Source organism: Falco biarmicus, chromosome 1 (genome assembly GCF_023638135.1).
Source record: "Falco biarmicus isolate bFalBia1 chromosome 1, bFalBia1.pri, whole genome shotgun sequence".
NCBI classification, from domain to species: domain Eukaryota; kingdom Metazoa; phylum Chordata; class Aves; order Falconiformes; family Falconidae; genus Falco; species Falco biarmicus.
In genome coordinates this window covers 105,507,743-105,533,303 of record NC_079288.1, presented here as the reverse complement: position 1 = coordinate 105,533,303, position 25,561 = coordinate 105,507,743, and the positions used below count along the sequence as shown (strand labels likewise).

The window sequence follows — 25,561 nt, the reverse complement described above, 5'->3', positions numbered from 1 at the left end:
AGGTGCTGAGAAAATAGTGGTCAAGCATGGAGGAGGAGCAGCGTGGTCTGACCTCTGGAGGAAGGAGAAACAGCACAGACAGTAGAATCTAACCGACAATAAAAGCCTTGTTGTAGCCTGCTAGTTTGATTGTGCTGCAAGTCAAGAGTGCCAAATCAAAATGCAGAAAGGCTGGAAAGTGCTGGCAGTGCTCTGGAAAAATTTGGAGGTGAAATTGGGAATCAGGGTGGTTTCCAGGGTGCGGAGCTGGGAGCTGGTGGGATTAGCCCTCCTTCTCTCAGGAGCAAGAGCCCCCTGAACACAAGACAGTCAGGGCTGCAGCTTCACCACTCCTATATCCTCCTGGATCTGGATATTAAAATATGGAAGGTTGGGCCTCCGGCCTCAAGGGCTGGCTCATACTTCCTGAAGGTCCATAAATCAGCCTCCAGGACTGAGGCTCTACGCCAGCCAGAAACTATTATTTATGGTTTGGAGACATGTTTCAGGTGCACAGGGAGCCTGAGAGCAGAGTGGATGAAGCTGTCCATACAGACATAGCGATGCTGCAGAATGAAGCTGCTTGTGCAAGCAGCCTTCAGGTACTCGAGGACTGAGCAGACCAGCTCTTAGTTAGGTGTCTGAATACAGATTAAAAGGCTCTTGGTTTTCCCAAAATCATCTTTGTTCTAGGTTTCTTTACCCCTGCCATCATCCAGACAACATGCTGCCTGTAACATATCTCCCAAATCTGCTACCGGCATTAGTACTCACAAAGAGTTTTGGAGTAAAATAGAAAATAACATCAACTTACATGATACTATAATTCAGTATTTGTTGGATATTTTGTTTTTACTCTAATAAAAAGGTAACTGTAATCTTTCACAAATTGTCATACACAAGAAAATAAAAAGGTGTATAACAGTATGCACTGACTGCAAATACGTATTTAAATATTCAATACAGCCGTAATTGTGCAGAACTGACATAGAAAAATCCCTTGCTCTCTCTTCCTCCTCAGTCAGCAAATCAGGTGGAGGATTTTGAACATAAATTCAGAAGGTGTTTTCATAAATAGAATATTTCAGCAGTTAAGGTTATGGTTTTAAGCAGTTCTGACTCTTCTCACATCCTCTTCCTATGCCGCGGTAGAAATAAATTAAACTCTTAAGCTGCTGCAATAATGTCTAAGAGACAAAACAGATGGAAAAAATAATGGGATAGGGTACCTTATGAGTAAGATTTTGGCAACGCAAACCCAACACCTCTGTTCTTTACCTAAATGTTTAGACTTTCAGCTGCCAAAACCAAAATAAAATTGTGGGCTTTTTAAAAAAATACGTGGTACATCTTATATATAGTACACTCCACATCTTTAAACAAAAAAAAAGTAATATAAATCTGCACAGGGGAAAAAACCTCCAAGAAGCAAAATACTCCAACATTCTTCACTAGATTTTGTATCAGACCCCCAGAGAGAAAGGCGGCCATACATAGCCACGCAGACATTGCAGTCCTTTGTGTCAGCAGCCACAGATCCACCAGCCTCATGCAGAAGGTCATGAAGGGCAGATGATGCTGGGCAGTTCCTCAGTTGCTCCCATCCGTGGCTGGTGCTGGGATGAGCTTGTGGGGATCCATGGAGGCCAGGGAAGACACGCCATCTCCCTCCTGGATAGAAAAGTAAGTCAGACAGGATTATGGTGGGGGCAACTGCATTGATTTGGCATGGAGCTGCTTAAAAGGAGCCCTGGAGCAGTACTGATTTCTACTTCTTTTATCACCTTGTTCCCCTTCCCATGTTCATCCCTCTCAATCCCCTTGTCTCTCCCAGTTATGCAGCTTGTCATGTGTGCTTTTACCCCAGTGGCCCTGGATTTGCTGTCCTAATACCCCTTTTTTGGTATTTACCGTACGGTTTGCTTGATAATCTGCCACAGCTATCTGCTAACTCCCCATTTTATTAATTACCAGGTCTGTCCATTTCTTACACTGTTGTCTTGTTATTGCAGCCATAAACCAGGGTGAGCCTGGACAGCATGGACATGACTTTCTCTTTGATTTCTAGAAGGTTCAACAGCTTATTTTATTTGTATTTTGTTTGTGCAACTATACAGCCAGGGTAGGACACTCGCTTGGGCATTATTTGCTTTTGATATCGGTAGTTCCTCACACTGCTGTCTCAAACTACACATTCAGGACAGGTCGTTTGTCTGTGTACCTCGACACAGCCACGGCTCATCTTTGCTAGTTATGGACTTTTTTGATTTTTCACAAACAGCCAAGCAATTTTGCCAAGGAAAAGGTATTTTCTTGACACTCGCTCTGTTGCAACATGGACAAACACAGCCCACACAAGCTGCCCCCAGCAGAACTTAGCTGACTGCAACCAATTTTAGATTCATGGGAGGCCCAATATGGTATTTGCAAGGATTTTTCCAGCAAAGAACCTGAGAAGAAATAGGTACAACTATCAGTTTTCAAATCTAAACACATTAAAAATAACCTGCATCCTGCTGCGTTTTCCTGACTGACAGAGAATTATCCTCCCTTACTGGAAAACCACATAATTTTTTGGAACTGTTTTTGAACCAGGTGATGAAAAACAACTGAGACCACATTTTTTTAAAATGGTCTGGAACAGAGCTTTCACACATTTGTATAATTCTAATGCGTGCTGTAAACTTCCAGTGAGATATATCAACTTGGATTGTCACCTGCTCTCTGAACCAAGTAAGACTAAAAAACAGCAAAGTACATACCCAAGGATCCCTGTGCAACCTCATACCTATAGAATTCAATTCTTATGGAAAGTTTAAAGAAATGCAGCTAATACCTTGAAAAAAATACATTGTACGGAACCTACTCTGACTAAGAAGAGGGGAAGAAGTTAGAATTAGAGATAAGGGAAATAGAAGCCCGTATTGATATATAAGTAATAATGTGTGCATATGTGTGTAGAGTCATGCAGCTTAAAAGCACATACAGCTCTGGGGGCTTTTGGTAACTTGGGTTTAATCTGTTCCAAGTCATGATCCTCAAATTGTGTTTTCCATAATTGGTTTCAGCTGAGCTATAATGCACTGAATTTGGAAACCCTAAATCTTCTTCATCTTATGTTGTTTTTTGGAGATGACTATTATAATCAAGTTTGTATCTCATACTAGAAACAACTGCAAGAATCAAGCTAAATATTTACTGTTAGGAAAAATGTAATGCTTTTCCTTTTGAAGAGGAGCAGCTACAAAACCACCTGTAAATGTTTGTCATTTTTATTTCATATTAAAACCCAAGTTTTTATGACCTCATTCAAGAAACCCACAAGAATCTGGCTGTGCTTTTTATATTCTGTTTGTGCCCTTTACATCATTTCCTACTTTTAATAACTAATGATGATAGGTAATTACTTAACAGATGGTAAAAGCTCTTTAATTGCTTTTAAGGACTACTGAGCTTTGCTGTATTTTGGGAGCATTAACTTCTGTGACTTCTCATCTTCCTCAGGTCATTCCAAGTTTGTTCAGCCATCATTAAATATTCAAGGGCCTGGGCTATTTTTTTTTTTTTTTTCCCCTCCAGCACCACTGAACGCGAGGTCAGTAACGTGTTCCTTCAGACTGTTGTTATTTCAAATACATTTCTTTTGTGAGGCCACATATAACACTGAGAAAGCATCACCCTTCCCTTTTCTCCCCAGGTCTGGTCGGCACATCAGCCCATGCGGCCCAGGGCGGCTGACCTTTAGTTAGCAGCACTGCATCTTTCTCTCTTTCCTCTAGCAACCTACTATGAGACCATTAAGAGGAGGCCGGGGGGCGGGGGAAAGAAAAAGTCAAACCTCAAAGCTAAGTGGGCTGGTCTCATTAATGCCTTACACTGCATTTCCATTATCTCCTGAGTAACACAGGCAGGAGACATTTCCAAATCAGAGGGGGTAAAACTGAGGAAGGAAATTAATTGTTTAACACAAACACAGTTAGTGACCCTCTTTATAGTCCCCTTGCACTCTGAATAAATTGCACATTATCCAAAGTAACTGCTAGCCTAATTAGTCAAGGTACACTACACGCCACCAACAACTTCACTGAATGCTTTTTTCAGTTCTAATAGCTGTTTGTCTGCGTTTGTATGTAAATGCATACGAGTAGCTGTGGTAAAAGATACCAAACCGACTGAAATAAATTTACTGCCTCACAAATTAGCAAAGAGTATGTCTAGAAACAAATAATTCAATTTTATGATTGCTGCTAAAATAAACTATATGGCTTTTGCATTTTGCATGAGACTGCAAAGCCTGAAATAATAAACAAATAAAGTCAGGATGATTTCTTCATATTTAGGATCAACAGCCCTCCTGGTATATAGCAAAGGTTACAATTGATTAAGTTGTACATTTTTCTTTTGATGCAGGGAGCTACACACAGGGTACTAGATAGACAATACATAAGTTCTGTTAAGTGTACCCAGAAGTGTGATTTATTATTAAAAATATATCTTTATAACTGACTTGTTGCTTGAAATAAAATAGGTACATAATATGAATGTAACAAATGGATTTTAAGGTAGAGGTTGTGAAACTTTTATTTGAAGCGTGCAGTGTAAAGTTTGGTTGCCTGGGAGGAACTCTGAGTCAGCCCTGCATACAGAGAGGCTGAAAATCTTCCTCCCTCCTTCCTTTTGCTGAGGGATGGCCATTTATCGCCTTCGTATACCAGTGTGTATTTATAGTAAGGTGGCTGTCCATGACTACATGAGACTCAATAGCATTGCCACCTTTTATGATGTTTGGGTAGTGTTCTGATATTTAAGAAACAGCCCCTGGAGTCATATAATGCATCTGTTCTCGCCACTAAGAAAAGCATGGGGTGACGTGCTTATTTTCCCCTCTATACCTCTGAATTGCTGGGAGCAGAGATATCTACTTCCCATTTGTATGCACTGAATCCGAGTACCTCCTCTAACATTGCAATTTCATTTTTGATTGAGAAGAAAATGATAGTTATTTGCCCAATGAAAACCCAAACATGACCTCAACTTGTATTTTGTTCAATAATCTCCAGTACATTTAGCAAACTGCTGCTCTGAGCAGATTATGTTCAAACATAGCGTGAATACTTATAATCATCGCCAGAAAAAAAAAAAAAAGGGACTCGCTAGTTATTAATTTTAGATGTACTAAGCACTTCCTTTGCAATTCCATTGTCATCTAGCATCATTGTACCATAAATTTAGAGTGTTGCCTGGAACAGCTCTGCGTTGTTTTGTAACATGACTCCTTATGTTTTCGCAAGTTTAAGCAGATACAGCTCATTGTATAAGCCATTTGCATTTACTACTCTTTAGGAAGATAAGAGATACAATCTAAAAACTTAAAATAGAGCTATCTTTACATAGCTTAATAAATTGCTATGAATAAGCAAAATCCTCAATTATGTTATGCTCTAAATTAGCCTGGGTTTTCCATGAGTTTGTAACCCATAGGGGGAAATAATGAACAAAACAGAACAAACCAACCATAAGTCTTGGAAGGTGCCGTATGCATAAAGCCAGAGAGATGATGGAACAAGGAATAATCAGACTTTTGAGGAGCCACTGGGAGGTAATTCTTATGCCCCATTTTGCACTGTTCTTCTTACCTGTGATCCGAACTATGGATCCTGACATGCCACACAGGATTCCCTCCTGAGAAGGACTCTGAGGTTTGGCTCTTGTTTTCCTGAAGATGGATAAACCACTGCCGAGTACAACGGATCGGTGTGCACACACTTACTGCACTGTTTCTGAAAAACAGGGTGTGGGCCACTCTTGAGAAACAGAGGTAAAAATAAAAGCTGAGGAATCAGCTCTTTCTGTAGCCAGAGGAAAGCTGGTCTTCAGACCCGCAGCTGGTTGCAGCTGGGCTGTGTGCTCCTCCCTGGCCTGCCAAACCTTTCGGCCGGTGCTGCCCGTTTCGCTGTCTTCTTCAGTACCCTCTCAAATCACTCAGAAAAGCCTTCTCACGTGAAGGACTGTGTGGAAGAGATAGCTAAGCTCTCCTCCACCTGGGCTAGCATCCAAGCATGGCTTTGGAGGGATGAGTCGAGCCTACATTCCCAGCTCCGGGAAGTACCCCTGACTGAAACACAAGGGAAAGAAACACAGAGTGTGTGCCTCAAAATCTCTTCCAGGATGCTTTTTTTTTTTTTTTTCCCCTTTTTCTCTTTCTTTTATATTTTTTTAAACTTAATCTCAGAAAGAAATATTTTTACATTTTAATATACTGGTGAATCAAACAAAATCTTATCATGGGACTCCGCATCAACAGTAGGTATATATAATATATAGTATCTACTCTTGCAGCCTGACAAAAGAAATGGAGTTCCTCTTACATACCATATTTTAAAAGCTGAAGCAGAAAACATCCTTTCCCTGCCTGAAATAATGTAAAAGGTTTATTGCGGGAAAACAGAGTTCTATTCTTCGACAATGCGCTGTAACATTCTGTGGGTACTTAGAAAAGCTGACAGGAAACAATGTGTTTGCAACTAAGATTTGTGTATTTTTTCTATCTTTTTTTTTCTTTTTTTTTTTTTTCTAAATGCAAGCCTCACGTACTTTGAAGTCCTCCAAGATCCACTAAAAGCAAGCATTTTGCAGGAGGGTCCCTGAACCTTACAGAATTAAACTCCTGAATGGTCTATCGCTTTAGTTACAGTACATGATTTCCAGCCCCAGCAAGCGTGCTAAGCTAATTCACAGCAAACCACAGACTTGCCATCATTCTGAGTGTGCCAGGCTGGAGCCATTTCTGAGACAAAGCACGATCCTGAAGCATTTTAGCCTTTCCACCCTCGATAAAAGCAAAACATACGTAGGAAGAGGAAACAAATAGTACTTATGGTTTAATTAAGGGCTGAAAAGCCACAGGTATCTTCTGATATTTGAACTAATCACAATACAAAATTTTCATTTGCCACATATTTTTAGATTCACTGCATTTTCATGGCTTTAGCAGAAGGCATGTGCATGAATGTGTTTTCAAGGTTCTTAGCTAACGGGTTTCTTCCTGTCTTTATCGTATTTCTTTTGATTGAAACACTAATATTAGGGCTGCTTCAACTGCCTCTGGGTAATGCAGCACAGAACTAGCACTATAGTAAAACTCCCTCGGTGCTAAAACAATCACATTAGCAGGACCTCTGTGAATTTGTAATTATAAAGCAAAACTATTTCACAAAGCAAAATAAGCATATTGACTTTACTAAGCATGACAGCAGGTCAGTCTGGGGAAAGGGCATAAAAATGTGTGGAAGAAAACATCAGTAAATAATATATATTCACATCACCTGTCCTGCTCAAACTGTTTAAAGCACTGCTAGGAGTCACCTCTGAGCCAGTGGGCCTTCTAGAAAAGACAAGAGAGAAATCAACATCTGACTGACACAGCCCCCACAGCATGCTCCAGGATCCTCTCCCCACATCTGGCATCTGCTTGAAGCTTACTTTGATTTGCTGCCTTCCTTCCAAGGACCTCTGGGAAGGAAGAGGAAAGGAGATCTCACCTTAAGGGAGAACTGACTGGCACCTGGGATCTCTGGATCCAGGGGCCCTCTGGGGTGTGCTGGTGCAGAAGTACCCACGGAGAGTGGGGACAGTCCCTAGGGACAACCTGTATCTTGAGAAATAAAGATGGAGATAAAATTCAGTACTTCCACAGATCCTGGAGTATCTACTATAAGATTTCTAATTCAGATTGCATTTACTCTAAGGAGATTTCTAATCAGAGCAGGTGTGTGTGGACCTGGTCCATCACTTCAAAACTTCAGTAGAGATATCAGAATCTAGCTCAAGGGTTTTATCAGAGAATAGAGTACAAGAATGGCCGGTTTTCATTCTTTGGTTGGAACCTACTAAGTTGCCATTAGTAGAATAATGCACCAAAAGTGGATCAGGACAAACTCAATAGATCATATTAAGATCTTTATCCTACTGAACACTTGTGTGAGTCAGCACAGCATAAGGAATTACAGTCCACATCAAGCTACTATAAAACAGATACTTGCAAAGCCAATCCCATGCTTTGCTCTTACACCGTGAGGATATTTCATGTTGTGTGCATCCTGCCTTGGTTCAGCCTTGTGTCTGGTTATGCAGGGGATGGAGCAGGGTACTTCTTTGTGCAGCTTGCCGGGGAATTAAGAAGAGGAGGGCAAAGTAGCCTGCAGTGACCTGCTGTCTGTTGGGGCCGGGGTGCCTAGCAGCAGAAAGGGGTGAAAGAATGGTCTTTCTGTTCTCCTGTTGCTCTATGAGAAACTCTACAGGCATTTTTCATAACGTAATAGCTCTGCTTGCATAGCTAATGCTTCTGTGGAAAGGTATCTGTGTTGTAGGAAAGTACTGAGCAGTGCTGCCAAAGTACTGTGAAAGTTTGCAAATCCAAATGACTATTTTGAAAGCTCTGACAGAAGACTTGAAGACTGTGAAGTAAACTTCATAGCACTTATTCATCATCCCAATAATCCTCACAAAATAGAAGCTGTGAATCTTCTGCAGACGGGGAGGCTAGGGGGAAGAAAAAAAAATGTTGGTGGTAGTATCTATGTTTCTTCTATACTCTTATAGCACTTTTTTTTAAAAAAAAACATCCTTGTCTCCACTTTAGCAGAAGAAAAAATAATTAGAAAGAGGAAAAAATAGATTAAATTATATTAAAACTTGATTTTTAGCTAGCAGCTGTGATTCTGATGGTCTGGTGCTTAAATCTACATGATGCTTTCAGGAGCTCTATAGGGATACCACCATTTGTAATTCCAAAGCTAAAAGACGAGCACGATTTGAGATAGATGACATGAAATAAAGATAACTCGTGGTATTACGATTTTACCCCCTTTTCTTTTTCTATTTAATTTTCTATGGTTGAAGAAAAGATACAAACAGGTGCGTATTTCTTGGTTTTTTACAGCTAAAAATTCAAACATTTTTGAAAGGTGTAAAAGTATTGTGGCTGTGTGTCTACACCAACATCCTGACTCCTGAACTACATGCACCTGCATTTTCATTTAAGGAACCAATCTTTTTTAATCTTGACGATGTGAAATAAAAAGGATTTTGGAATGAAATGACAGGTTTTATTTTTAAACACAGGCTTGCATCTAGTATTACACCCCATAGTCTCAGTCTGTACAATTAATATTATCCATCTGATGAAAAGGGAATCCTGTTTTCCCTGGCAATAAATAATTTTATACAAGACTACATTTTGAAGAAAGGGGTCAACTATGGACAAGAATTTCTTACTGTAGGAAAAGGTTTCTATAACCCTATGGCTGAAAAAAGTTATCTTGGAAAAACAGATCAGACAATTTTCTTTAGAGCTCGGCCATTACGAAGTGTGTTTGCTGTTGGGTTTTTTTTTTAATCCTTGGAAATCCACCTTCTCTGCTAGCATCTTGGAGATTCTTTCTCTTTATATTAAATAAGGATAGATTTTCTTATATAAAACATTTGTGGAAAGAAAAATCCTGCTTAATTCTTCATAGCAGATCTTTGAGCATAAACTTCCATAAGTGACTCCATGTCGCTCTGAAAAATGGGAATGGAGCTCTGCTTACAGCTTACAGGCTCTGACTCTGCTCTAGGCAGGCACTATAAAGATAAAGATGAACATTATTCAGCTAAATCACTTCATTTCCACCCTTACACTTCAGTACATGTTGAATGTGATTTCAGGAATGATCATATCTGAGCTTTGGACTTTCAAAGAACCGAGAAAAACATGTGCCACTTAAAAGCTTTTTTTTTAAAAAATCTGGGAATACAAACTGTGGCCGGCACCACAATGCAAGCAGAGTAAGACACACAAGGACATCCCTCTGGAAACACCTGAAGGAATTTAGACTTCCATGCTGCTGAAATTAGTAATATTATTTGCCCCATTTAACAGTGGGTGCTCAATTATTTCTTCTGAGCAACATTACTGTTACTCTAACGTTCAGTTTAGGAAATTGAAATATGCTTGGGGAAAATTATGGATAACATTTTTCACACTTTTACTTAAGGTTCTTTTTGATCATTAAAAAAACGTATCTCATGTAAACTGAACGCACCACATCATCTTGTAGTTATGCAAGTAAAATTCACTTTCTGATTAAAATTACACCTATTCGGGTTGCATGCAGAAACACGTAGCCATCTATTCTAGTAGTTTTATCTTGTAAATGTAAGAAGGACCAGAATGAGGCATGCAAAAGTCATTATACGTAGATATGTATGCAATATAGGTGCATTCTAGCTTAACTTGAGACTGGGGTGGACAAGAACATGTGCTCTTTAACCTCCTTCCCACTGGTGCCCTAGAGAAATGCTATCTGTGTTGCTTCTTAACGATCTTACCAGTAAACCTACACAATGTCTCTTGCATTTTAATATTTCAAAGTCATTGTTTTGTTGGGGTTATGACCAATCATACCAGTCATCAGAGTTTATTTCCTTACCTTCTTGTCTCTGTCCTTTGGTGGTACCCTTCCGTGTACTGGCATTAAACTGGCACTTCAGAGATCTGGAGTTGTATTTTAGTTCTGGGTGTGGGCAGGCTGTAACCCAATGGGATTTGGCAGTGCTTCACACTTTTCAAAGCCTGAAATAGTAATACCAATATATTATTAAATGACAGCTTTAAAATAATACAGCAACAAGTAAGTTCTTTCATAACAGCACAAAAATAATTGCCCTAATACATTTCTATCCAAAGTGTACCTTACATACCATGGAAAAGTTGGTTCTTTCAGAGAGTGCAACACAGTTTTGCTAAAACAAGGCTCACAGAGCTCAGATAATATTGAGTGTAAGCTTCCAGCATTTTACAATCCTCTGAAAACTAGAAATCTGAAAATATAGGTTTGCCCATTCCCAAACAGTGCATTTCCCATCTGCTAACAGAAACGTGTGTCACAAAAATATTCTGTTCAGAATGTTTCTTACTGTAGTATCACTTAAATACTTGCAGAAAGGGAGAAGAAAGAAAACTTTGAATTATAAACAAGAAATTAACTAATCATGATCAATTATTTTTTTAAAAAAACCCACCTGTGCTTACAACAAACCACAAAATATTTCCATAGACCCAGGAATTTAGATGATATAGTGTTTCAGAAATTTTCTGCCAGAGGGACATTTTTTTTTCCTTCAAGAATTTTTGATACATCAGCAGCCATATGCTTTAGTTTACTGGTTTATGCTGATTTCAGTGACATTTTGCTTCTGACGAGAAAAATCTAAGTGATCTAAAAATCTATGTGATGTTTCAAAACAAGTTTTCACTTAAAATGTGTAACACATATGCACAAACCTTTGGAAGAAGAGATTTTGATTTTATCAAAACTTCTCAGTGATATAATGAAGAAATGTAAATTTTACTACAGAAAAATAAGCAGAAGTCATGAGAGGAGAAGAATAAACTGTCACTGAAGAAGACTGAGCCTTGGTGTTATAGAAAACCCTCGCTACTGTTAGGCAATTATTATTTTTTTCCACTGGCCAGGCAACATCACTGCAGAATTTTCTTTTTTGGTCAGAATTTAGGAATGTGTTAGATGTACATATTCTTGACCCAGCCTCACTGAAAGAGAATGGATTAGAGATAACTTCCAACCACAAATTTCTTTAGCTTTATGATTTCTATAGTAAATTAATACCCTCTGGACAACAAAAAGACATCTCTTCAAGTATGCTTGTGCCTTTTGAAAAGAACATGGTGTCTAGTAGAATGCTGAGGAGCATGTGAAAAAACTGTTTCCTAACTCAGATTCATCTTGATAAGAGTTAGTTACTTGATCTATGTAGGAATAGTTGAAAATTAGATTAAATACATTAATACCTTTGAAAACTGTCCCAAATTCTAGGGTTACTGGTTAAACAGACTAACTTTTTTAACTTCCTCTATTAAAACAATGGTGATTACAGAGTGCTTTGATGTTCTGCTTTCATACGAACCGGAGATACTAAAACAGATGTGTTCAAATACAGGATACTATGTTATTAATGAAATTAAGTTGAATTTTTAAGAATGTGATCTAGCGTGTGGATTTGCATTAGAAAAACGTTTGGGGAGATTCCATAAACAAGTAAATCCACTTGGGATGCAGGACTTCTTGACTCAGAATTATAGTGCAGGTATTGGTATCCTGTTTGTAAGTGAATATCATGGCCCTTTCATGAGTAACAAGTCTCCAACGAGGTTCCAATGAAAGACGCACAGAACTGAACTTATTTCTGATCCCTTTTTGGAACGTGTGGAGTCGTTCAGTTTATGGCTTCCGGCAAATCTGGTGCTGTTTTAAGCAACTTGATATCAATACTTTTGACAATGGAAGAAAAAAGGGAAATTGGACTTTGACCCTGATTTATGGAACAACCTACATTCTTTTTAATCCAGAAAGACTGCATTCATTTTGTTCTTACAGAAAAAAACAACTATGACATTTTTCCAGGTATCTTCCATGAGATTCAGCTACTGCCATCTATTGATATATATATTGTGAAGGGTCACTATGAAAGTGCACATCTTCACTTTCTCACCCCTGTAAAATATCAGAGGTGAGAAAAGGACACTGAAAGAATGCTTCTCCTTCCCAGCAGTGAAAAACAGTGATTTTTGAAATGAAAGAAAATATCAGTAGTAGTTTGAGGGTGGGGTAAAGGCATGAGCTACTTTTATTTTAGAGATAAATTTTCCAAACAAGAAGGGCAACATCTGCATATATATAGGGGTGGTCTATCACTAAATGACTTATCTAACAAACTCGTCTGAGATGCATAGTTGTGTTATCCTCATTAGCTTGTATTTAGGTGAGTTGGCCAACGTTCAGCTCTTTAACAGCAGCCCAGTCTCACTGGACATGCTCATTCTCCAGGCCTTTGGAAAACAGCCTGTTTCCAACCATCTGTGGAAGGAAGGCACTGACCTGAATTAATTAACTGAAATCAAGCCAGTTTTATAAAAGAACAAGACCAAAGAAAGAGACAAATTGAATCAGAATAAGAAGCAAGCCGTGACTTTCAGCAAAGCCCTGACTACGTGATCAGGAACAAACCATGACTTTGAGGAAGTGGCCACTATGGCTAAGGAAAGTAGCTGAAGCAGAGCGACCTCATGGGAGTGAAGGAGAAAGCAAGGCAGGGTCTGAGGTAGAATTTAGTAATTTCTTGTTATTGCATATCACAGCAAAACACTGCCATCCCTCACCATTTCTGGTTTCTCTTGTGCTGAGCAGTAAAAGCAGTCATTACCTCCTCTACTCTAGGACCCAAGGACTGACAGCTATATAATACACCTAAGGGCTTTTTGAATATTATTGCTCTCCCTTTCACAAATGAACAGCAAGGCTATTGCCAGGCTTTCGTGAACATTTCTTCTCTCAGTGCCTCTGTCATCTTCAGTTGATCGTACCAAGATAAGAATTTTTCTCTTCTGAAAACAAGCTTAGCTCACCTATACAGAAATCTGCTTTATTAATTTGTTTTCAGCCGAGATACAAAGTATCTACTGCATGCTTCCTACATTTTGTCAACATCTTGCTAATTACTTAAACAACACAGTTTTCTTCTTTTTTTTTTTTTTTTTTTTTTTTTTTAAATGAGACATACTGGGAAGAGGGAAAGCCTGTCTTCAGTTACTCATTTCATTTATTCAAATTACAGCTTTCCAATCCAATACTGCAGAAAAAGTGCTCCAGGGTAAATTTGGAAGTCTGTTTCATTATGATCTTTTAAGTATAATGCAATTAGAATCATGCCATGAATGACTAACAGTTTAGAAGCAATTATTTTATGACTAGGTGAATGCCTACCTCACAGCAAATATTTCTCACATCTTTGTGTGCTAGCCTTTTCAGCTGGTGCTAAGATTAGCAAGATTAAATAAGCATTTATAACCATGAAAGGAAACCAAGAGCAACCCGATTTGTTTGAGGAAGCTGAACTGGGAAACCGGAGAACTCGGGCCAGCTGTGTGTCCTGCAGCACAAGCTGGAAGGTACTGGGGGCCCAAGGACTCCGTGTCCCGGGAATCAGGCCCGTCAGAGGTTGCTGACCCATGGCCAAACTCTCTTTGATAACTGTGAGGTGGGAGGTAAGTCTCAGCCTCTGCCTGAGAGGTGAGGGCTAGGGAGGTGGAAGCACACGGCTCCATCGCAGTGCGGTTTAGCACAGAAGCATGATGGACGCTGAGAAAATGGAAAGGAATTAGCATTAACAAACCAATTAACTGCTCTATTAGAGAGTGCTAAAATGTGTGGATATCCTTACTGATACTATGGGTGTTATTCAGGCAATTACAACTACTTTACTCTCTACTAGGGATACAAAAGTCATAGACATCAGTACCCAATGTTCCAGTGTTTTGACAGCACAGGTTGTCCAGAATTACCATTTTATTTTAGCCAGCACCTCCTGCTGCTTCCTCAGGCTCCTGAGCAGCTCTGTGACAATGCCTGGGCTGCACAGCTCCTCACCACCCCTTCCCCATTGAAAAATCCATCATTCATACAGAAACCACAGATGGAACTATGCACATCCTTCCCAAATCTTGTGGCTCGCACTAAAGCTGTATCTGAGGAGTTCAGGGAGTGATGCTCAGGGCTTGAGCCCAAGAATCAAGCCCTGGGAGTGCTTTCAGGTTCCTGGCTTCCAGGTGGGAATGAAGGCCATCAAGCTGAGCCAACACCCAGCTCCTTGTCCTCAGAGTCTCTGCTTGAGTTTATGGCTCCCAACGCTCCTGGGCTCCCCTGTGTGAATTCAGGGCACTTCTGCTGCAAGAGCCCAGCTACAACAGAGAGCTTCCAGGATTGCTGCAGTTTTCAGGTGACCTGACAGCCATCAGAAACTCACCTCTGATTTGACAATTATTTTAGAAACTATCGAAATTATGGCTGAAACACACACAAGTGATCCCTTCAGCCATTTGAAGGGATTCTGCCCTTTGTCATTAGGATTGTGAAGTTTAGCATCCATTATTTGCCATTCCACATGAAAAAGAGCAAATATAAAGTGCATCGCTGGTTGCTTCTTCACTAGAATGTTGTGCAAGAATAATGAGCCTTTTCAACTTGAAAATGGAGCTCCACACATTTGTGGTGGAACTCCCATTTTAAGGACTTTAAGCTCACCAGAAGCACATCCTTCCTTTCATTACTACTCTATTTTCCTCTTAAAATAAAAGTTACATTACTTAGTATTGTAACAGTCTGCATATAATCTGCTGAGAATAAACACCCATGTAATGAGTCCGAAATGATATGGTAATTACTTAATTCAAAATAATTACATGGCTATTTGTGCCCTCTAAAATAAGGTATTACTTATTCAGCCCAAACAAATTGCTATTTGCCCAGGTTTTGAACTCTGGTAAACAGTAGCACAGCAGTCATCTGAATGCTGAATCCTGAAACAATTTTATGTTAGATGTTTACTTACACAGAAATGGAAACAAATATTTGTCAAGGCAACAAGCAGGTTTTAGCACAACCAAGGGAAAACCAACAGAAAGCCCTTGAAAACACGGCCAAGTCAGAGTGCTACAAGGGCACCAGCTGGCTCAAAGTCACCCAGGTGCCCTCTAAAACATCTCACAAGCTTGAAAATGTTAGATGAAAGAACAGGATTTGTTTAGTTTATTTTGGCTTGTCGTTTGCGTCTTAGTGAGCTGCCTATCTCCCTGCACCGCCTGGAGATACAGATAGGAAAGCCACTGCGGAGACACAAACTGGAAGGAAGGAAAGAAGGAGCGAGGGCAGACATACATTCAAGCCATTGATTCCAGCCAGCTTTCCTCCAAGTCGATAAAGTATCTTCCTCTGGCTTTAATGGAGGCTGGAGAAGGCCTGATTTCAGAGCGCTCACAAGATTTAAAAGTCGCTTCATTCTAAGCAGTGGTAGAAGGCTTTTCATTAATTTGAGTAATGTGAGCTAGAGCCATGGATGCTCATGACTACTGTCTCCTCGAAGGTAATTCTCTGCTTTCTGGAATGACTGATAATGAAGGACTTGCAAGCGGACTGATGCTGCTTTGTGGATGAAGGCAGAGCCCCTCAACACCCAGCGTGGAGATCAAGTACTTCACAGACAGGCACAAATGTGCTCCAGGCATTGAGAGAACTACATGAGTGGACTAAATTGAGTGCATTGCTTTTCATTTGTGATGATTAAATATTTGGGCCTGGAATGAAAATTAAATCTACACTTAATTTTGTACTCCTGTATCGCACAGCTACTCCTCATTTATTTCCCTTGTCATTTAAAGACGTTAGATTGAATACTTATATTTTTGGAGTTACTGACTTCACGAGGTAGACCTATATGCAAGATCTGGCATGCTGTTTCCTACTTCCAGGAAAAAAAAGGAAGCAGCTGAAATCTAGTCCATCCCAATTTATTACAACTTGGGTGAGAAATAAAGCTCAGTAATCAATTTTTCCACTTCAAAAAGAGGCAACCTGAAGAAGCAAGATTTTCAGAGGCTCATAGAAATAATGCAGGCTCTCTTTTTTCAAATGTTTTCAACTTACAACAGGGAGATCCAAAACGTATGATGACTCTAACAGAATCGCCGCTTTGCATCCAGAGGCACCTCAGACCTGCTGCTAACAAGAGTCACCTGCTGTTCTAAACCTGTAAGGAAGAAAATGATTGCTTATTTTCTGCTAACATATATGCAGAAGAAAAAAAAGTAAAACTGCATGACTTAAGTGGTAGCATTCATTTTTATGCACAGCTTTAAATTTTTGTTTCAGCATTCCGTGCCTCTTCATGTGTTTGTATATCATAGGACTATTCCAATATTTTCACTTACCATTCTTGCTGCAGAAAAATCAACATTGTACTCATTGCTTCATTTGCTGAAGATGTTAAAGGTATTATCTGGAAAAATTGCAACTCTTTTTAGCATTGATAGAGTTAGCCTTAAAATCCCTTGACATTATGTTTTGCATTGCTTGAAAATAAGCTGCCTGTAAGAGTACAACTTAATTCCATACCAATTCCATACAACTTAATGCCATACCATTTAATTCATTAGTTAATGTTTTCCCAGAAACCATGTTGGGTTTGTCTCGTTATTTGTATTTCTTACGGTTCAGGAAGCAGATTACATGCCGCGAACGGTTGTCTTCCAGGAAGCAGTGTTCCGGTTGTTTTATCTGAGGTTGTGTCAAGATACTTGAAGTGTCCCATACATCTTTCCTATGGCTAAGTGGCCCCAGGCTACTTTGTGCTCTTTCATGCCAGGTCAATTTAATTCAGCCTTGGTTTTTGCTAAGGTTGCTTTGCCATTCTGCATACCAGTATTGTTTTAGGTGTTCTTGATGCTAAGTAGCTTGCATATTTTCATGACAACATTGCTGAGGCCTTAAGCTAAGCTTTCTACAGTTTTCTATACAGGTTCTTTAAAGCACCATGAGAGAAAGAGGAAAAACAACAACAAAAAGAGGTTTTGGCCCTTACTTTAGTTGTCAGTTAACATTTTCTTTTTTCATTTTGGCAGAAACAGTACTGAGTGTGGTGGCTTATGGTAGCACAATAGTAAATATCCCCACCATTCTTTCCTGTAAACAACAGAGAAAATTGCCTGTAACTTATTTGTTCCATCCCACATTTTTTACAGTACAACTGATGATTTTTAACAACTTTGGCTGCCTACAAAATGTTATTCCCTCTAGCTCTAATGGGATTCAACATTCCACATCTTGGTAGAAGTAGGATGCTTGTGCTGTTGCCCATTTTGAGTGATAATGTCCAGCTTACCTTAAACAGATGAGTTAAAACTTTGGCTTTTATTCTAGTGTGTCATTATATCCACTTGAATAAATTTATTTATCCATCTCAATGATACCGCTTGTTTCAGCTCATTTGGTTTTAATTCAGGCCTGAGCTGCTCCATAATCATTTCTTCAAGTTTATGACATTACACATTGTTGACTAATAGCTTCATTTTGCTGAGTTTCCATTTATTACTGTCACTATTGCAGCTGGATTTGAATTTCTGTAACTTGCCTATCCTAGCATGAATCTAATTTCATTGACGTTTAACACTGATCCTGAGGGCTCCTCTTTGACTCTTTGTCAACTAAAGATCAAATACTTTTGCTGCTGACTTTTAAAATCAATTATAATCTCACAGGATTTGGCTGAGAGGATAACCCAAAGTGAAAGGCAGTGAGTCTTTAAGAGAGAGAGTTTCCCAATGCATTAAATAAGATTGATTTTCTGTGTGCAGAAACAAAAGGTCTAGTAAAGGGGGGAAAAAATACCCACACAAAACCCCTGCAATCCAGAGTCAAGTCTTTTCTATGATATCCGGTAAATGTGCATAAGTCTGGATTGCAGCTGCTGAATTTGAGGATCTGGTATAAAAGAACAACCCCACAAATTGTTGGAAGGATGCTCCTACAAAACCCGTGCACAAGTCCTCTTCAAGGTAGCCTTTCCTCTTTAAGTGCCTCAGTTTTTCCTGTGACATACTCTATCTTTGGTTCAATTAATAGAAAGAAAGGATCATAGAACAGCCCATGTGCGGAGGGACCTAAAAAGATCATCTGGTCCAACCCTCTGTGGAAAAGGGAGCCTAGACGAAATTATCAACAGCCTGTCCAGTCATGTCTTCAAAACCTCCAGTGATGGAGACTCCACCACGTCACTGGGGAGGTTGTTCCAGTGATTGATTGTTCTCACTGTAAACATTTTTCTCCCTTATATCAAGATGAAACCTTCCCAGTGCAACTTGTACTCATTCTGCCTTGTCCTCTCCATGTGGCTCCTGGAAAGTCTCCCTCCTCTTTTGTAGCCATCCTTTAAGTACTGGAAAACTGAGTCCCCTGAGCCTTCACTTCTCCAGGGTAAAAAGACCGAACTCCTTCCATCTTTCCTTACATTCTCCAGCCTTTTGATGATCTTCATGGCCCTCCTTTGGACCCCTTCCAGTCTGACCGTCTCTTTTTTGACCTGTAGGGTCTGAAACTGGACTCCAGGTGCCACCTGACAAATGCTGAGCAGAACAGGATGATCATATCTCTATCTCTGTTAGTAAAAATAAAATAATAATAAAAAAATAAAATCCTCCTCAATTAATCCTTTTATTTAACTTAGTATTAAGAAAACATATTTTAAAAAATTAATTAAACTACAATTTATCATTTCCACAACACCATTCCTCTCTCTGCTTTCCAATATTTATATTTGCATTACCTGGATCTGAACTACATCTCCAATTTAAACAAAAAAAAATGAGGCAAACTGAAGTACTGTGCTATGTGATTTTTCATCAATAAATCAATGCCTTCACTTTCAGAGTCATTCCTGATCTATATAAATGACAAATACAGATTAATGGAATCCTAAAATAATAATAATAAAATGAATACAGTAACTTAATGGAACAAGGATATGTTTTCTTGAAAATATCCTTTCACACTATGAACAATAATTCTTCTTTAAATTCCCAGCAAGTAAATATATTTGCTTCACACTTTAAAGTAGGTTAAATATCATTTTAGGTACTGAATTTGAAAACTCTTAGAGGAATTATTCACATATGGATAAGCAGGAGGGTCACTAAAACCAGACCGAAAATAAATGTATTTTAAAAGTTCATTTTGACAGCATATGAATAATCACAGATGATAGACATAAAAATGTAAAGTCTGTTGGCCAGTGATTCTTAGTGACAAGCTGCTGTTATTTGATCAATAATAGGGAAGAAGCTGGGGGAATGACAGAGCCAGAAAGCAGAAACATGTGATGGAAAAGCAACTCATGGAAGATGGAAGAGCTGCAAATAGAAAACTTGTAGAAGTTAAGGAGAAGACCAGATGGGCTGGCAGAAAAAGCTACTCAGAGAAGCCCAAGATAATATAATTGCTTAACTGGCTAGCATGTCTGAGCCAGGATCTGCAGGATTGCCCTTTACTTGTCTTTCCAGGCTGCAGGTTGCTAGAGGTGTCTTCTCTTCAGCCCTTATGCTTCTCAGTTTCTCCTTCCCACAGTTGAGAACCTCCCCATAATGTGAAACAGTCATTACAGAAGCAATCCTGCAGTTCCTGAGAGAGAGAGTGTGACCTTTATTGACATAGAATTCAATTTCAGAACTATTAAGAAATAATTTTACTTAAAAATTATGTTTGGAAATTTTCCCAATGCCAAATTTTTCTTTAGAAAATTGAGCCTTGGGTCTGTTTTAAGCAAAGCAGAACAATTTATTACATTAAACAGGACAATACATTTTGCTTAGAAACTAATGATTGTCAACTGCATTTCCTCACAATATTGCCTTCTGGGAATTTGGGAATTTTTAGCACAAGTGAGCAAGAACTTTAAGTTGCTGCAGACGTGTAGGTCATTATCTAACTATGTGTATTTCAATTACCTCATCGTGGGAGGGGTATTTCTCAGCCCCACAGAGAAAACTGGAGGCCAGGCAATAGTGACAGCTGATCAGCTCATGAACGAAAGAAAATGAACCACTTCACTTTCAGGAATGCAGTGCTTTATTTCAATCAAAAATGCCAAAACAAAATATGTCAACATTTTCAAATGAATATTCTTTGAAATCTCCATGTTTTGAAGGCAGGTGTTAAAACTTCATTTTCTCTTGAAATAAAAGCAAACACTGAAACATGCGTGAGGAGGAAAATGTGCAGTTTCTTCTCATCTACTTATATCTACTCCCCATTTTCAGGACACAGCGCAAATAATGGAGGCGCTCAGCAGCGAGGCGAGAGCACATTACAAAATGGATAAAAAGAGATAATCTAAGCTCCACAGGAAAAGTCAGTACAAAAGTACACCAGTCTAGGGAACCCTACCCATGCAGTGAAAATTTTATTTGGGGTAGAACATTTGTAATTGAAATCTAAACACAAATAAACACATATATAATGTAGCTGTTCACGCACATACAAGACGCTAAAAGCAAAATTACAAAGATGTCCTGTTGTCAGAGCTCAGCATTGATTTATTTTCCAATTCTGGTCAATTTGTTATCACAAATGCCATCGATTAAAATGTTTTATTTGATACCAGGTGAATTAAAACAATCTTTTTATTCTAATGATAGAGATGCACTTAGCAGCATATAAAACAGTGATTTAATGGGTACTTAATGGTCTAAAGCTTTAAATGAACAAATCATCAATTAAAGCTTTCCTAGCCTTTTATGGTTCCCCATTTGGATCCTAAAAAAACAATTTGCATTCATTATGTGGGGCTGATATACAGTACCTTGCCTCCCGCTGACATTCAGCTGCATCACAATATCAGCCCCCACAGTATGCTTGACGCTGTTGCCTTTTGAAAAGCTTTTATTTTAAGGTCTGGGTTACAATCCTTCCATGCCAAGGGTGGACAGAATGATTTCAGACTTCTCCAGGGAACTCTACATTTGCTGTAACATCCAGATTCTGAGGAATCACTGACAGTAAATCCATTCCTTTGTCTCTAGTTCACCTCAGAATTTCAAGCCAGGTAGTAGAGGTGGATTTTCAAAACACCATGTGAAAACTGAGCACAGAACCTTGATAAGTAAATAATAAGTTGGCATGGGCTGGTTTCTTCCAGTGATACACTCTGAAAGAAACTCCTTCCCAAAAACAAACATTAAAAGAAAATGTACCTTTGTATTTTCCTAAATATTTTATCTGTGCCCAAGAAGCCTGAATATTCCGCGTCCAAGGAGTTTTTCTATATTTCTTTCACATCTACGTATTTGCTATAAGGAACCCAGCAGTCTCAAACCACACCACCTTCACGCCACAGAAAACAAACCAGAAAAAGTATTAAAAAACCCAACCTATAGAAACTGAAGCGGCAACCTACGTAAGTTCTTAAACACAGCCACATCTATAATCCTAAAACAAATTCAAATGTGTCCTTAGACTCAACTCCAATACCTGTCAGCTGGCAGTTTACGTCCTGGTCCTTCTTGCCAGGGGAGGGAAGGCAAATTGGTGGTCACCACTGTCCACAGCCACAGCTAGATGGAAGAGAGTGTCCTCAGGAGGATACTGAGTCTTATATATTCACCTTGGAAAGGAAAAAAAAAAAAAAAAAGGAGAAAAAGAGAAACAAATACAAACCAAAGCAGATTTCCCTCCAGCTTTCATTCAAGATATTCATGAAATAAACAGTGTCTTTTCAAATTGCAGAAACCCAAATTGCTCAGTAGCTGCTACCAGATTGTGAAACCTTAGTGCTTCAAAAGCAACAAAACCCAGGAGTCCATTGGCTTCACCCCAGCAGGTTCACACTGCATCTTACATAGAGGTGCCTTAAAAAAACCTCAGAGCCTGAGGAGAGAGGGGTTTGGTTGGTTGGTTGGCTGGTTGGGTTTTTTAACCTGTAATCATGCCTATTGTAAAGCTCTCATGTCCTTTTTTGCTTCAGAATACTCCTTGGCTGGAGAGAATCACAGTTGCCTTCTTGAAGTGCTGTTTTTATACACTGAAAAATATTGCTACTTGAATCCTATACATCTCCCATTCTTCCTGAGTCCCTGTGATTTTCAACACGTCAGTGATTCAGGAATTGGAAAAAAAATAAAAATAACATAACGCACACATTCACACACATATATATATATATATTTATGTAAGCATTTAAAAAAACATTTGGGGGTAGAAACATTATTTTTGATAAAAATAAAGTATTGATGTAAATAAAAAATAACTTCTAAAAAGAAAAGCTTAAAAAACTCCAAACCATGTTTTCCTTCTTATTATATTTTGAATTGTAAAATAGAATTTGTTTGGTTGGTTGGTTCTTTTTTTTTTTTTCAAAATAAGTAATTCAGTGAATTCTACAAGCAGTGGAAATAATTTTAATCCTACTACTACAAAAACAATAATTCTAACATTTTAATTAATTTCCTGTTTGTTTGGTTTTTGGGTTTTTTTTTCACTTCTGAATTATTTCTCAACATTCTGTGCTGTTACCTTTCTCTTTACCACCAGTACCTGCCAATAGGACATTTTCAGATGGTTTCAGTGGTGCCACATAAATGGGAACTTTCAGTTCGTTGATCCATAATGTGGTGTGTCTGCATTTTTTTGCTCTGTACTGCATCATTAACACTTACCTCATTTTTACAGGCCCTGTCATCTCTAGGTCATTTCAGTCATTTCTGCCTTCTGTGCAGTTTCCTCCCATTAAGGATCTAGGTCTGCAATAATTCTCTCCTGACCGATTAGTTTTGGAAGTACTGTATTGCATTTCCTTTTGCTTCCTTTCATATGCCCATTTTCAGCTTCTTCCAAACTGCAAGCTTAACAAGACTATATAATGACAATATTACTATCTCAAATGATATCTGAGAGCTTACATACTCATACTTATTTATTGTGGCTGCTATCATCAATTAATGATTCCCCCCACATACCATAGGCTGTTTTTTCAAAACGTTAGTATATTTTTTAAAATAAAAAACCCCTTTTCATATCACGTAAATTAATATATGAACCTTCTGCCACAAAAAACCTGTTTATACACAGAAAAGAGATGTGATATTAAGAAATGGCTAAAAGAATTTAAATTATATTTCTCAATGTATTGTGTCTTTCCAAAATAGATTACTAGTCAAATCTAGTCTGACTCTTTCATCTGCTTCAGAATAGTATTCATCTCAATGAAACAAAAATCACCTCCATAAGTTGTCAGGAGATGCCCACTCTTTGTCCAGCTGCCTTTGGGACTGTCAGTGCAGCATGTCATGTAAATAGATAGCATAAAGAAAACAAAAACAAAGGAACAAACAAAAGCATTGCCCACTTTTCAGGGTGGTGGTGGGGGGAAGGTAGACTTCTGTAAGTCTACCAAGATTGAAATTTGATGTAAAAATAAAACACAACAAAAAAACCCTTGTAAACCATCATTAGACCTTCAGAATTCCATCTGCTTACACTCTTCATATTCCTGTCTTCTTTCACTGACTTTGGGATGTTATCTGAATTGGTCTATGACAGTCTGCCAAGAAAGGATTTAAAAATGTTGCATAAAACCCAAGTACCCTCAACTTCCTTAACACAAATTCACTACTAATATCCTATTAAATGTTCTGACTAACATCCATGCACTTCTGCTGAATTTATACATCAGAAATACTGGAACAGGCTTAGAGATGTGACAGTCTGCACTAATATTGGGGTGTTGACACATACCAGTTCTGTAATATCAGTTTTCTGCAAAGGTTAAAGCTTAACAAACTTTTTGTAATAAGGAAGGCTAACTGCATTTTTTGTGGTTTGCACCTCCATTGCCAGAGATCACATCCATAAGGTGTGCTGCTCTATAAACGTAGCTCTGTCTTCTGGTTAGGTAGCCAAGAAAACATTAAAACCTAACCTAAAACAATGCCTGTAGTGGCACCCTAGCACATAAGCTTTATGCCACTCAGGAGCAAATGTCATGTCATGATACTGTAATATCATGTAATAAATGTTTCATGAGAAGTCAAAATGACAATGTTCCTTTGCCTAAATATCTCAGAAGTATTGTGTTCTCAAAATGCAGAGGATAAACCCTAGAAGACCCCAAACTTTGCTTCAGCAACAGTTGCACTTCCACAGTGAGTTTCTTCCAGAGCTGCTGCTTTCTTTGTGGCTGACTTCTCATTTCCATCTACCTACTCTGCCCTTAAGCCCTTCCACCTTTATCATTCCTTCTTGCCTCCAAGTTTGGGTTACCTCAGGATCCAGGTAATATGAAGACTTGTTTTAAAGCACAAGACCATTTAAAAGAAATTGAGATTTTTTGACATGTGGGTTTTATGCATGAAAGTATTGCAATTATCACAGTAAATGATCCTTAGCGTTAGTAGTGCCATGGTGATGAGAAAAGTCAAAGTCCAGTTAACACGCAAACAGTCCCATTTATTGATTTACAAGAAAATTGCTTGAACACTCTTGCTGAGTAAGTAAGCACAGTAAGTATTACTATGCTTTGAAAAGCAAATTTTTATCTCTAAAGTTGTTCATGAAAGAATAGAAAACCCCACTTAAGTGAGTCTTACCTTAATTTTAGGCCAGGTTCTTTCCAAAACATATGTGCATCCCGCTCTCAGGGGAACCCAACTTGTCAGACTTGATCTCGTCCGAGCGTGGAGCCAGACCATGCCTGGGAAGTCCTCCCTGGTTCCGCAAGACAGACACAATCTGCAAAATCCTGGCTTCAGTAGTACTTTGGCAAGAAATTCTAGAAACCAAGAATTTTGCGCCAGAAAGCTTTTCCATTTGAATCTTCAATATTACTATTTAATTGCAGATTTTCTGCCAAACGCTCTTTCATGCAAGTCCATTTGCATTTTCTGCTAGGTACTGACCCAGAACAAGAATAAGAATTTTCTAAGAAGGCTTCAAACATAAGCATGGTACAAAGCCAATGAATACTTTCAAAACTGTCCAGGAATAGTTTATATAAATGTAAAGAAGAAACAGCAAAATGCTCCAATGTAAAATTCTGACCAAGAGCTGTACCAACCACATTCTGGATTTGCAAGCAGGTGTTGAACTGCAAAGAACACTAAAAGCATTTCAACTACCAAGCTACATGAAAAGAAAAAAATGTT

At 38.7% G+C, this 25,561-nt stretch overlaps 1 long non-coding RNA gene across 1 annotated transcript; it reads right to left on the bottom strand.

Moving 5' to 3' along the window:
- Positions 1-327: 327 nt before the first annotated feature.
- LOC130143929 (uncharacterized) lies at positions 328-25,320 on the bottom strand. The gene is made up of 13 exons (XR_008819930.1): positions 25,007-25,320; positions 23,078-23,263; positions 21,894-22,026; positions 19,916-20,045; positions 18,737-19,026; positions 17,455-17,555; positions 16,521-16,623; positions 10,452-10,594; positions 7,462-8,520; positions 7,305-7,363; positions 5,908-6,094; positions 5,616-5,759; positions 328-1,650 (listed from the first exon to the last, which is right to left on the bottom strand). It is a non-coding gene; the product is annotated as an uncharacterized LOC130143929 (long non-coding RNA).
- Positions 25,321-25,561: the final 241 nt, after the last annotated feature.